At 44.7% G+C, this 12,695-nt stretch overlaps 1 protein-coding gene across 3 annotated transcripts in view; it reads left to right on the forward strand.

Moving 5' to 3' along the window:
• Poc1b (POC1 centriolar protein B) overlaps positions 1-12,695 on the forward strand; it is a 108,555-nt gene that overhangs the window by 10,244 nt on the left and 85,616 nt on the right. The window lies entirely within an intron of this gene.

Consider the following 12,695-nt stretch of genomic DNA (forward strand, 5'->3'; position numbering starts at 1 on the left):
AGAATATTTTCTTCATTTATTTATTTATTTTGGATTTTTCAGTCGGGGTGCCTCTTTGTAGCCCTGGCTGTCCTGGAGCTCTTCTCTGTAGCCCAGGCTGGCCTCGACAGAGATCTGCCTGCCTCTGCCTGCCAAGTGCTGGAATTAAATGTGTACCCAGCCAAGATTCTATTTTCCTTCCTTCCTTCCTTCCTTCCTTCCTTCCTTCCTTCCTTCCTTCCTTCCTTTCTTTTTTCTTGAGGCAAGGTTTCTCTGTGTAACAGTCCTAGCTATCCTGGAATGCGCTTTGTAGATCAGGCTAGCCTCGAACTCACAGAGATCCACCTGCCTCTGCCTACCGAGTGCTGGAATTGAAGGTGTACCCAGCCAAGATTCTATTTTCAATAAAAGGGAAAAAAATTTAATTACATTTTGCCTATGTGCACGTGATTTCTTTGCTCGATTCTCCACTTGGCTGCCTCGCTTAGAGATCTGCCCTGTTTTAACACCAGCACAGCGCCCACACACACACACTCCACCTCACCTGTTGTGTAGGTCAGATACTATTCGGTGGGAGGGAGCAGGCATATGCACAGCAGAGGCCAGCCTCAGGTATCATTCCTCCGCTGCCACTTGGCCCTTGTTCGGTTTTGTCTGTGTGGTGTGCATTGTGTATGTGTGTAGTGTATGTACTTCCTAGTCCCGTTGTGTGTAGGTGTGTGCGCGTATGTTTGTGGGGGACCAGAGGTTGATGTCAGGCATCTTTTCTCAGTCTTTTTCCACCTTTATTCTTTTGACACAGGCTCTTTCACTGAACCCGAAGTTTATTGATTTGCTTGGCTGCCTTATTGGTTTGCCTGGCTGGCTAATAACCGTCCCCAGCCCAGGGATTACAGGCATATGTCATTATATAAGCCTGCTTTTTTATATGGCTTCTGGGGGTTGAACGTAGGCTCTCCTGTTTGCAAGGTAAGCACACTTTTCCAGCCATGCCAGCTCACCAGACCGAGGCAGCACTCCCAAATAAACTGCTTATGCCAGGACCCGAAGAGGGTGAACTGTGAAAGACAAAGGACAGTGACGTTAAAAGATTTCAGAGGATATGGTGTCCCCCAGCAGTCAGATCAAGATTGAAGCGTTGAGGAAGTTTCTGCCTGCCTCTAAGGGAGATCATGTGTCCATGCTTCTCAGGCCCACCCAGCACATCTGGGAAGAAGATCAGGCTTAGTACTGGGCTTTTAGCTAAGGGATATGCAAAGCACTATGAACTATAACTGATGAACTTAGAGATTTAAGGCGTAACTTCCGGTCATACCTGGAGGGAGGCAAGCATGGAGCGTGGTGGAACACATACATTCATACCCCCTTTCTCCCATGCTTGCCCCCTCCCCCCACATTATCTTTAGTGGAAGCTTATTTTGAAGGCACCCAGGTTATCTTTAGTGGAACTTTATTTTTTAAAGCACCCACGGCTCTTTTAGACACAAGATTTTTTTTTTTTTTTTTCCTCATCCAGGGCAGAGAAAATTTAAACTTAGGGCCATCAATCACTTAACTAAACTGTGGTTCAGTGCTTGGATAGTAAAAACAGATTCTGAGACTATTAAGCTGTTTACATTTTGTAGTTCCAGTTAGAATACTGTGACTTTATTGTGCAACCCTCTTCCATTTGGGTTTATAAATGTGTATACTTAAGGATTACATCTTTTTTTTTTTTTTTTTAATGATTGCTAGAGAATGCCTTAGCACTAATCTCTCTAGATTTCCTTGTTTATTCTTCCCTAAGGAAGGCAGTCCATTGCTTTCTTTTGTGGTCCAAAGGCCCCGGTGACACTGGAAATGTAGGAGCCGGTACAGAGTGTGGACCTGCAAACTGGTAGTAGACAGGAGCACAGAGCATAGGACCTCTCCAGTAACTGCAAAAGTCAAGGCTTCAGATAGGAAGGTGATTTGAGTTCCTGGGCTCCTCTTGACATACGATGAAAAGACCTGAGAGAACATGCAATTCAAATGTCTAAAAACAGACGTGGGGCTGGCGAGACAACTTGGCAAGCAAAGGTCTTCTCCTGTAAGCTTGGCAACCCAAGTCTCACTCAGGTAGAAGGAGCTAACTGACTCCACAACACTGTTCTCTGACCTCCACACTTGCACTGTGACACATGTCCACGCATATACGTCATACACACACACACACACACACACACACACACACACACACATATTGTTGTTATTTTTGTTTTTGTTTTTGTTCTTGTTTTTTTTCTGAGACAGGGTTTCTCTGTGTAGTTTTGGTGCCTGTTCTGGAACTCACTCTGTAGACCAGGCTGGCCTCAAACTCACAGAGATCCACCTGGCTCTGCCTCCCAAGTGCTGGGATTAAAGGCGTGCGCCACTGCTGCCCAGCGACACACAAATGTTTTTAAAGATAAATATAGATGTGGACCTTTTTAGCAGATTCTAGTGTTTGTCCTCTGACTTAGACCCAGCAGTAATTGTTCTACACACTTAGCAGAATGATATGTTTATATGCTAATCATGCCATTTACATAGCAGCATCATATAAAAAAGCAACAAGATTCCAACCAACCTAAATAGTTTCATTAAATAATTTGAAAGATAGCTTACACAATAGGATGGTATATAGATTTTTCCCTTCAGTTATAACAGTCATTGGAATCTGAAAATAACCATAAAACAAGATTTAATACGCAATGTACCTTTTCCAGGCACTGAGCCAGAGTGCAAACCCTGGCCTTATGTAGGATGAGCAGCACACACAGTGAACCAACCCTACGTCTTGCCTTCTTCCTAGCCACACTCTCTCCCTAGAGGATAGCAGAGAAGTAGAACAGAACCAGTATGTCCCATGGCCAAGCTGTTCCACAGATGGACTGGGGAGGCTGGGTTCTTGAGACGTTTTTCAGGACCACCTCAGAAGCGTGTCTGTCTATGGGGTTTGGCCCTAAGGCTTTGGTTGAAGGCCAAGAAACACATGGACAGAGCAGGTTACTCCATTCGGAGAGCGGGACCCACAGGACTCCTTCTCACAGCCCCGCCACCTGTGAGCTCTGTCACCTTGGGACCAAACTGCAACATGAGTTTCCGTAGGGCCAAAGCACTTAGTAGTATGTTGTGGTGATGATATATTGTGTACCCCAATATATTGTATACCCTAATAAATTGATCTGGGCATCAGAGGACAGAGCCAGCCACTAGATTAGACATAGAGGCCAGACAGTGGTGGCACACACCTTTAATCCTATGACTCGTCTGGATCTTTGTGAGTTCAAGGCCACACTGGGAACAGAGTCAGGTGTGGTAGCACACGCCTTTGATCCCAGCACTAGGAAGGAAGGAAGACGGCAGGACACAGAAAGGTATGTAAGGTGTGAGTAAACAGGAAGTCTCACACTGGAGGATGAGGAGTTGGTAAAGTGAGGTTGGCTGTGGCTTGTTCTGTTTCTCTGATCTTTCAGCTTTTACCCCAGTATCTGGCTCCAGGTTTTTTATCAATAAGACCTTTTTTTTTTTTTTTTGGGGGGGGGGGTTTTTCTGTGTAGCTTTGCACCTTTCCTGGATCTTGCTCTGTAGACCAGGCTGGCCTCGAACTCACAGAGATCCACCTGGCTCTGCCTCCCGAGTGCTGGGATTAAAGGCGTGCGCCACTTTTAAGATTCATGTTAAGTAAAGTGACTTTTAAGTTCTAGCTTCATTACAAATGATTAAGGAAAAAATGCTTATTTAAAGGTATTTCTATATAGAGAAAAAAATTACAGGGTCAGCAGACTACATGTAGATATGATAAAAAAAAAAAAATCTCCAGTAGGAAGAAGATATAGGGGGGGGGGGGTTGTCATACTGTCTTGTAATTTTTCTATAGGCTTGGAATGATGAATTAAAGTGTGCCAAGACCAGAGAAAAGGAACACAGGGTAAGAATTGCGTGTGTTAACAAAACACAAGCTCCAGCGTGCACTGAGTAGAAGGGGAAGGGAGAGATAGGTGCAGAGGGGGAAATGCCTGCTGTCCCCTCATGTACTGAATGCGTGGAGTGCACACACCAATGGCTGTGATCACGTAGGACTCCCAGTGGTCATGCGGCAGGAAAAGGACCCTGTGGCCAGGGAGTAGAAGGAAGTCCGTTAGGTACCCTAGTATTTGAGTTCTGGAACAGGTACTGATTTTACCCACTGAAAGGAGACATGGGATAATGTTTTAAAAAACTGTTTTAGGAAATAGTATCTTGTTTTGTTTCCGTTTTGGCTCTCTGAGACAGGATCTCATGATGTAGTTCTGGCTGCCCTTGAATTCATGACCCCCTGCCTCAGCCCCCGTGTACTTAAAGATGCACGCCACCACACCTCCCCCACACCTAGCTCTAGAAAACTGTTCTCCGACAGATGAACCTGTAAGTAACCATAGGCGAGTTTTTGTCACATCAGTGGTGAAGAGACCATAGGTTGTCTACAGAATGTCACTATTCCTTAAGGTGACAGACACCAAAAGGGTGTGCTGACCCTCCAGTCAGCGTGAAGAAAAGCACTTGAAGTTAGTGTTCTGTGAGCTCACCTCCAGGGACGGAGCAGAGCAGGGGGACAGCAGAGTGTGCTCATTTTTGTCAACTGTGCTCCAACTTGAGTCGCCTGGCAGGAGAGAACCTCAGTTGAAGAATTGCCTCCATCAAGCTGGCATCTCTGTGGGGCGTTTCCTTGATGATTGTTGATTGATATGCAGGGTGAGCAGTCAGTGCCGGTCCTGGGCACAGTAAGAAACCAGGCTGAGCAGCCAGTAAGCAGCGGTCCTCCACAGTCTTTGCTTCTGCTTTGGCCTCCAGGGTCCTGCTTGAGCTCCTCCTGACTTCCCTCAGTGATGGGCTGGGACCTTGGAGTTGTGAGAGGAGATAACCCCTTCCTCCCTTAAGCTGGTTTTGGCTAGTGTTTTAGATCGCAGCAACAGAGAAACTGAACCAGGACAACAGACTTTGTTCTTCTATGGCCTAACAAGGATGTCCTCAGACAGTGGGTTGCCATTTTGATCATGTATTTTATAGCTATGTGAACATGTATAACACATATAATATATACTCATACATCTAATGCTCATCGGTATATTTACTAGCTAACATTTTTCTTAACATCCTCCCTTTGGGATTTCATCTTAAAATAGAACAGTAGACTGACCACGACTGTAAGCGTGGACATTTTAAGTGATGTGGTAATGTTTACATAGGGTGTAGTTCCATAGAAATGTGTGAAAGCAAATTCTACATCCACACATCCGTACTCTCCATACTTTAGAACAGCAGGGATGCAGGAGGATCTGGAACTCAAGGCCATCACTGGCTCATGGCAAGTTTGTGTCCAGTTTGGGCTACTACCTGAGACCCTGCCTAAAAAGAAAGAGGGAGGGAGGGAGGGAGGGAGGGAGGGAGAGAGAGAGAGAGAGAGAGAGAGAGAGAGAGAGAAGAAGAAGAAGAAGAAGAAGAAGAAGAAGAAGAAGAAGAAGAAGAAGAAGAAAAGAAAAGAAAAGAAAAGAAAAGAAAGAAGGAAGGAAGGAAGGAAGGAAGAAAGAAAGAAGAAAGAAAAGAAAAGACAAAGAAGGGAATGTGGGTGACAGATCCAATGCTGGTTTACATATTAGTATGAATATTTTCACTTTGTTGTTGCTGTTCTTTTTGTTTCTTCAAGACAAGATTTCTCTGTGTAACAGCCCTGACTGATCTGGAACTTGTTATGTAGAGCAGGCTAGCCTCGAACTCACAGAGATCTGCCTACCTCTGCCTCCCAGGGGCTGGGAGAAAAGGCGTGCGCCACCATACCCTGTTTGCTTGCTTGTCTTTTTTATGGTTTATTATTTACTTTTATTTTATGTGCAGTGTGTTAGAGCATCAGATTCTCTGAAGCTGGAATTTACAGACAGCTGTGAGCTGCCCTGTGGGTGCTGGGAATTGAACCCAGGTCCTCTGGAAGAGCAGCCAGTGCTCTTGTTGGCTGAAGCATCTTCTCCAGCCCCATTTAAAAATAATAAAACTAATACATTAGTAGTTTTTCTGTTTTGTTTTCCTGAAATGTAAGAGAAAACATAGAGTATACCAAGCTACACCTGTAACTGGAGCATCTCTATTTCTGATGTGTTATATATAATTGTAGACCTCACTTAATTCTGATTCCACAGCTTAGTCTTTTAGCCATCATACTGAAGTGAAACATCTCTGTGGGCTCCAGGCAGGCATATACTCCCTACCTGATGTCCACACTTGTGTCTCATTAGCATCTCTGAACAAACTCTTGATTTTCACCTTATCCTGCTGTAGCATGAATCTTTTTTTTGGGGGGGTGGGGAGCTGAGGATCGAACCCAGGGCCTTACGCTTGCTAGGCAAGCGCTCTACCACTGAGCTAAATCTCCAACCCCTGTAGCATGAATCTTAAAAGGTCTTATTAATAAGATCAAACCTGAGGCCAGGTATTGGGGTGAATGCTGGAAGATCAGAGAAGCAGAACAAGCCACAGTTTCCTCACCTCGCCAGTTCCTCAGCTGATCCTGTTGCCTCAGACTGCAAGCTTCTGAGTCCTCATTCAGGTGGGTCTCAGCAGAACTGCTGCTCCAAAGCCTCAAAGCTTAACCAGCCAAATGCTAAACCAGCCAAATGCTGCTAGTTTCTGGTCTTTATGTCTTATGTATCTTTCTACTTTCTGCCATCACTCCCTGGGATTAAAGGTTGGATTTCTGGGATTAAAGGCGTGTGTCACCAAGCCTGGCTGTTTCTAATGTGGCCTTGAACTCAGAGATCTAGAGGTATTTCTGTTTCTGAAATGCTAGGATTAAAGGCGTGTGCTACCACTGCCTATCCTCATGTTTAATATTGTGGCCGTTCTGTTCTCTGACCCCAGCCAGATAAGTTTATTTCGGGAAACACACAATATTTTGGGGAACACAATACCACCACATCCTGCCTCTAGACCAGTAGTTCTCAACCTGTGGGTCGAGACCCTTTTGGCAATCCTCTACGTCCAAAAATGTTTACCTTATGATTTAAAACGGTAGCAAAGTTACAATTATGAAGAAGCAATGAAAGTTAGTTTAAGTTTATGGTTAGGGTTCCGACAACATGAGGAACTGTGTTAAAGGGTCGCAGCAGCATCAAGGTTGAGAACCTCTGATCTAGAGTTCCTTCTTTCTGGTCTTTCTCATCTCATTAAATGACCTTCGGATTTTCCTGGGTGCCTGGCAGTCACGACCCTTCTGCTTCTCCTCATCAAATCTACCCCTCCATTCCCACAGCCTCAGACCTAGTAAGATCACCGTCCCCTCCCAAATGCATTATTGTAATGCTGGAGTTCATTTCTTATGCTTCCTCTCTGTGTTTCCGTGTGATAGGCTTGTTAAATCAACCCCAGAGCCAGATGCGCCACCACCAGTAAGCCCTTAGTTAGTAGGACAAATACTTAAGATTAGCAATGCAAGGCTTCTAGTTGGAGGTTTCAGTTGGCAGCCAAGTTACTTCTGTCACTTTGGGCCTATGGTAAGGAAGTTGTCACCGCAGAAGCACATGATAGAGGAAGCTGCTCCCCCCTTGGTGACTGGGACTAACGCAAACAATATTAGGTCCAGCCTGTATTGTTTGCTCCCAGGATCCGAGGACGAGTCTACCAACCAGCTGCGGGTTCTAATCTGAGGGATATTCAGTGAATCTAAGCACAGTGAGTTCTTTAGTCCATACACTTTATTCTTCCATGGCGATTCTATCTACAGTTTCCTTTCTGCTCTCTTACTTAGCTCCTCTCGGATCCCCCCTGCTCCCGGTCCCTCCTCCTCTCGGATCCCTCCTGCTCTCGGTCTCTTCTGCTGTTCTCCCATGATCCTACCCAGTTCTTTCCATCTCCGTCCTCATCTTCGTTCTTCTCCATCAATCCTCTTCTCCCAGTGCTCTCAGAGAACCAGTGAGTGTATATATATATTCTTTGGTAAAGCAATGTGAGGCTTGAAGTTTCCAGGGTCGCAGAGAGAGGTGATAAGGACCCACACCTAAAGCAATTAATTGTCAGCTTCCAATTACAACCCAAAGGGGAGTGACTAGAGGGGAGTTCTCCGGTAGGGTCAACTAAAGCTAAGATCAATTAGGGAATTTGTGTGCTCAAACTATAATCTAGGAATGGCTAGGTAAAATGTTAGGGGTCAGTAAGTCACAAGAAAGTGAACTGTCTTTGGCGCCGCTTTTCCCGCTCGTCCTGGCTGCAGCTGCTTTCTGATAGGGAGGGGGACATATGATAGGTGGCTAAGCAACCTATGTCAGAGCGTGTGGTATTTGGTTTGTAAAAGCACTTTCACTCAGAGGAATTGCTGAGGAGAAAATCTAGGAAGAGCACCTGGCTGAGGAGAAATAAAAACTTAATTTGCACAAGAAAGAAGCTTGGCACCTATCCCCTGCCTGGCCTGGAGGCAATCTCCTTCAGTCAGTGGGAAGTAACTGCTTTAACTCAGTATCTAGCAAATGGCTAAAACCTCATCCCAGGAATGTAAGCAGTAAATCTCATAAATTAGGGTCTTGTGTAAATAACCCGGGGTGAAGGTAAGGGGTTGAGGATTTAATTGTTAGTGGTTCTTTTCTCTATCTGTGAGTGAGATAAGCTAATGTTTATCTATGTGCAGTTTTGTCCTTGGAAAAAGGTATCTTTGCTGAAATATTTTTGTCTGGAGAATGGCCCTGGCCAGGTATATGTTAATGAAGATAAACACAGCTGGGGACAGTTGTCCAATTAACCAAAATGTATAGGGAAAGTTGTGCCCAAGATTAAGATGCACTCATGAGATTACATGTACACATAACATACAGATGCATGGTAAATGGGGAGAATCATAGCTGTTACTACACAAGAAGTTTACAACAAGAGACAGTTCATTCAAAAGGCAGTAATTCCATAACGCTTTGCGTGATGGTTTCCTCTAACAGAACCCTTAGTTCTGATAGGTTGATCTTCTGAACACTAGTTGTCACTGCTGTATATTCTCATGGACTTTTGCTACCACCTGCTCTCAATATGGGACCAGACAGAAAGGCCTGGTGTCCTAATACCCTTTTAAGGTCTTTCCCCATAACCTCATTCTTCCCACTAGGTCCCACCTCTTAAAATCCACCACCTCCTTACTAATACCACGAAGGGGTGACCAAGCCTCAACCACATGGGCCTGGCTGAAGTTCCTTACAGTATCATTCAAGTCATTCTCTTTATGATGGTAATTCTGTCTTATTTAAGCAGATTTTGCCGTGTTCTCTTTTAAAAGCTCCCTGTCCTCTGTATAATGTTTTCATAAGTTCACAATCATACAGGAGGACTACAACATGGCTAGCTCAGTCAGTAGAGCATGAGACTCTTAATGTCAGGGTCATGGGTTCGTGCCCCATGTTGGGCGTGGGATGGTAGGATAATTCCACGGAGTCTATTTGATGGTCAAAGGAATTTATTTGGGGTTTAACTCACAATAAGAATAAAGGAGTTGGTTGCAGAATCCTGGAGGGGTGGGGCATGGTCCAACACGGTTCTCAAGAGAGCTCTGCCTTGATCCACAGCACCAGCATTCAAGACCACGAGGTATCGAGGAGAGAGGAGGGCATGTATGTGCATCCCAGGTCTTAAGGGTCCCCTTCTGGGCCACGCCCAAGGGGCCGATATCTAGCAGCTACCTGCTGCCTCACTAGGGGCAGTACTTCAGGGCCTGGCACAGACAAACCCCCCCCCCACTCCAGTAGTGTACGGTACTTTGAACAGTACTGCTACAAATGCTGACATGCCTTCTGTGAAATGTCCATGAGTTTGGTTATATAGGTTGGAGTGTAGCTGCTGACTCAAATGATTAAGTGTGTGTTTCACTTCAGATAGATACAGTCAGACACTTTCCAAAGTGATGATACCACCCAGCATGATGGAAGAGTTCTGGTCAGTCCATGCCCCCCACCTCCCCAGATTCTGTCTCTTTCATTGTAAACATTTGGAGGAGGGTGTGGTGACACTGTGGTTTCCAGATGACTAACAGATTTGAGTACTTTTTCTTATTTACTGGCTGTGGTTTATAAAAGAGACATCTGTTTAACCTTTGCCTATTTTCTTATTTATATGATTCTTGCAGATTCTAAGCACACTTTGTTAACTATTGGAGTATTCATTCATACATGCATACATACAATCTTCTCCCAGTGTAGTTTTTCACTTGGTTAGCATTGGTTAGCAGTGTGTGTGTGTGTGTGTGTGTGTGTGTGTGTGTGTATGTGTGTATGTATATGTGTATGTATGTATGCGTGCATGCGCATGCACACTGAGATAAGATATTCCCATGTAGCTCAGTCTGGCCTGGAATTTACTGAAGTCCAGGCTGGCCTCTAACTCAGACATACTCTTTCTGCTACTATCTCCTGAGCTCAGGAATTGTAGACGTGTTCCACCATGCTCAGCAAAGTGGGGTCCTTATTAATTTATTTGTCTTTCTTTGTGTTTTTTGTTTGTTTGTTTTTTGTTGTTGTTTTTTGAGACACAGGTCTCATTATACAGCCCTGGCTGGCCTGAAACTCACTTTGTAGGCCAGACTGGCCTCAAACTCACAGAGACCTGCTTGCTTCTTCCTCCAAGCACTGGGGTTAAAGGCGTGTGCTGCCACACTCTGCTCACAGTGATTTTTTTCAAGGAAGGAAAACGTTCTCATTTTCCTGTAACTCCAAATGTTATTCTTTCTTTATGATTAGCAGTTTATGTGTCTTGTTTAAGCTGACTTGGCTTACCTCAAGGTCATAAAGCTATTCTATATGCTCTAAAAGCTTAACGTTTAATGACATTTCAATCCGTAGCACATACAGAATTTACTCATTTGGAAAAAAAAAAAAAAAATTCTCTTCTCCAGTGGCAGTGACCGTCTTCAAAGCCCAGTGACTTCCTACTGCACTTGGAGTAAACTCTGCCTCTCCCAGGCCTCCTTGACTTGAGTCTGCACCCTGGGATGCCACTTACCTTCTTGCCTGTGCTCTCTTCCTAGTCCAGTCTCGGGCTTTGCACATGGGTTTCCTTCTGCTGGAGCATGCCTGTATGTATTCCTAATCCTTTGGAAGCTGAGGCGGGAAGATTGCGTGTTTGAGGCCAGTCTGGGTAATAAAGTTGCTCCTAGGCCTTTTGGTTAAGATGAAGTGGCGTTCCTTCTACTCAGAGTGCTCTTCCTGCCGTCTCAGTGAGATGATTTCATCCACCTTCCCCAGAACAACAGACCCCCTCATCACGGTGTCTAGCATGACTAAATGGCATGTTAAGAAGCTCCCTACATGTGTGATGGTGCTAACGATGTCTCACTACTCATGTGACCTTTCTGAGAGGGAACGGGTTATGTCTTTCTTGCTGTTGTACATCGTATTTGTAGCATAAGACACAGAACAAAAATAGGATCCTAAGTATAGTGCATGTGTAACTAGTTGTCTTCCCTGTTTGTCAACACTGATCCCCAGTAAGCAGACCCCAATACACAGATGGTTTAGAGTTTGGATGAACTATAGCAGAGCATCAGCTTTTCACACTCTTCCTCTTCTCCTTTTTCTTTTTTTTCAAAGGAAAGACATTGAACCTAGAAACTCACCGGCCTATAAACGTGGAGCTTGTACATAAGCTAGAGAACTTAGTAGAGACTGCCATAGTTTTGTAAGGCCAGGGCCCCGTTTCTGCCTGTCAGTGATACTCACTGCACTTCTGGTTTACAGAGTTGCTCTTTTCCCTTAGCATTTTCTAGAGACATAGTGATTCCCAGTGACCTGATTCCTGTCGTTGGGGCTCTTCTGGGATGTGTGTATAACAGAACGTGTTCTGTGGACATGAGTTAAATCCACCTTTCCTAAGGGTTACTAGTTCATTCGTTGTCAAGGAATTGATTTCCACCGTTGATCACATTCATTTTTCCTTTTCTTAAAGATTCTTAAGCTAATGTCTGACACGCAGTTCTTTTTATTAATCATGACATGTCATAAACTTACAGAGCAGAAACAGATTTTCAAGATCATCTCACCCAGCTTTAAAAGCATTTCTGGATGAGTCGATGAAGTTAGAATACCTTGGGTGGGTGGGTGATTAATTTCTCAAGCTTACCTGCACTGTGGGTATGTGAGAGAATAACCACATTCCTAGGGAAAGCACATGGAAATGTTTAGCAGTAAAGATGATGTGATTTATACAGTGCATTTCGCATGGTCCAGGAAAGTGTTTCTGCATACACACGTGTTCGTGTACGAAGCAAAGTACCAAGGACAGACAGACGATATTAACAGATAGGATCAGGCAAAGAGTGTATTGGTGCCATTTATGCTGTTGCGACCCCTGTGTCAACTCACTGACACCTAGCTTTTGAAAGTAGCTCTCGCCTGTCGCTCTGACGAGACTGATTACCCCAACACTGAGGTTAAGTAACTTCCAGTCACCCAGGCGGACGGAATGACTCAGCCTAATGTCCTCTTCTACAGTCTGCTTCCTTTTTGTAGTGAGTAACTTCCTGCGTTCTCCTTGAATCGTGGGCCTCGTCCCCCTGCTGGGGAGCGGTACACTACCAAGTCTGAACATTCATAATAAAATAAGAATAGTTTTACATAATAAAATACTTTTGCCAGTGCCAGCTCAGCCCTACTGCCTCTAACTGCTGTGTTACTCACAGACTGTTGTTATTGATGGTGCACGCATGTGACCCTGTCTGACCC

Source organism: Onychomys torridus, chromosome 20, assembly GCF_903995425.1.
Source record: "Onychomys torridus chromosome 20, mOncTor1.1, whole genome shotgun sequence".
In the NCBI taxonomy this organism is placed as follows: Eukaryota; Metazoa; Chordata; class Mammalia; order Rodentia; family Cricetidae; genus Onychomys; species Onychomys torridus.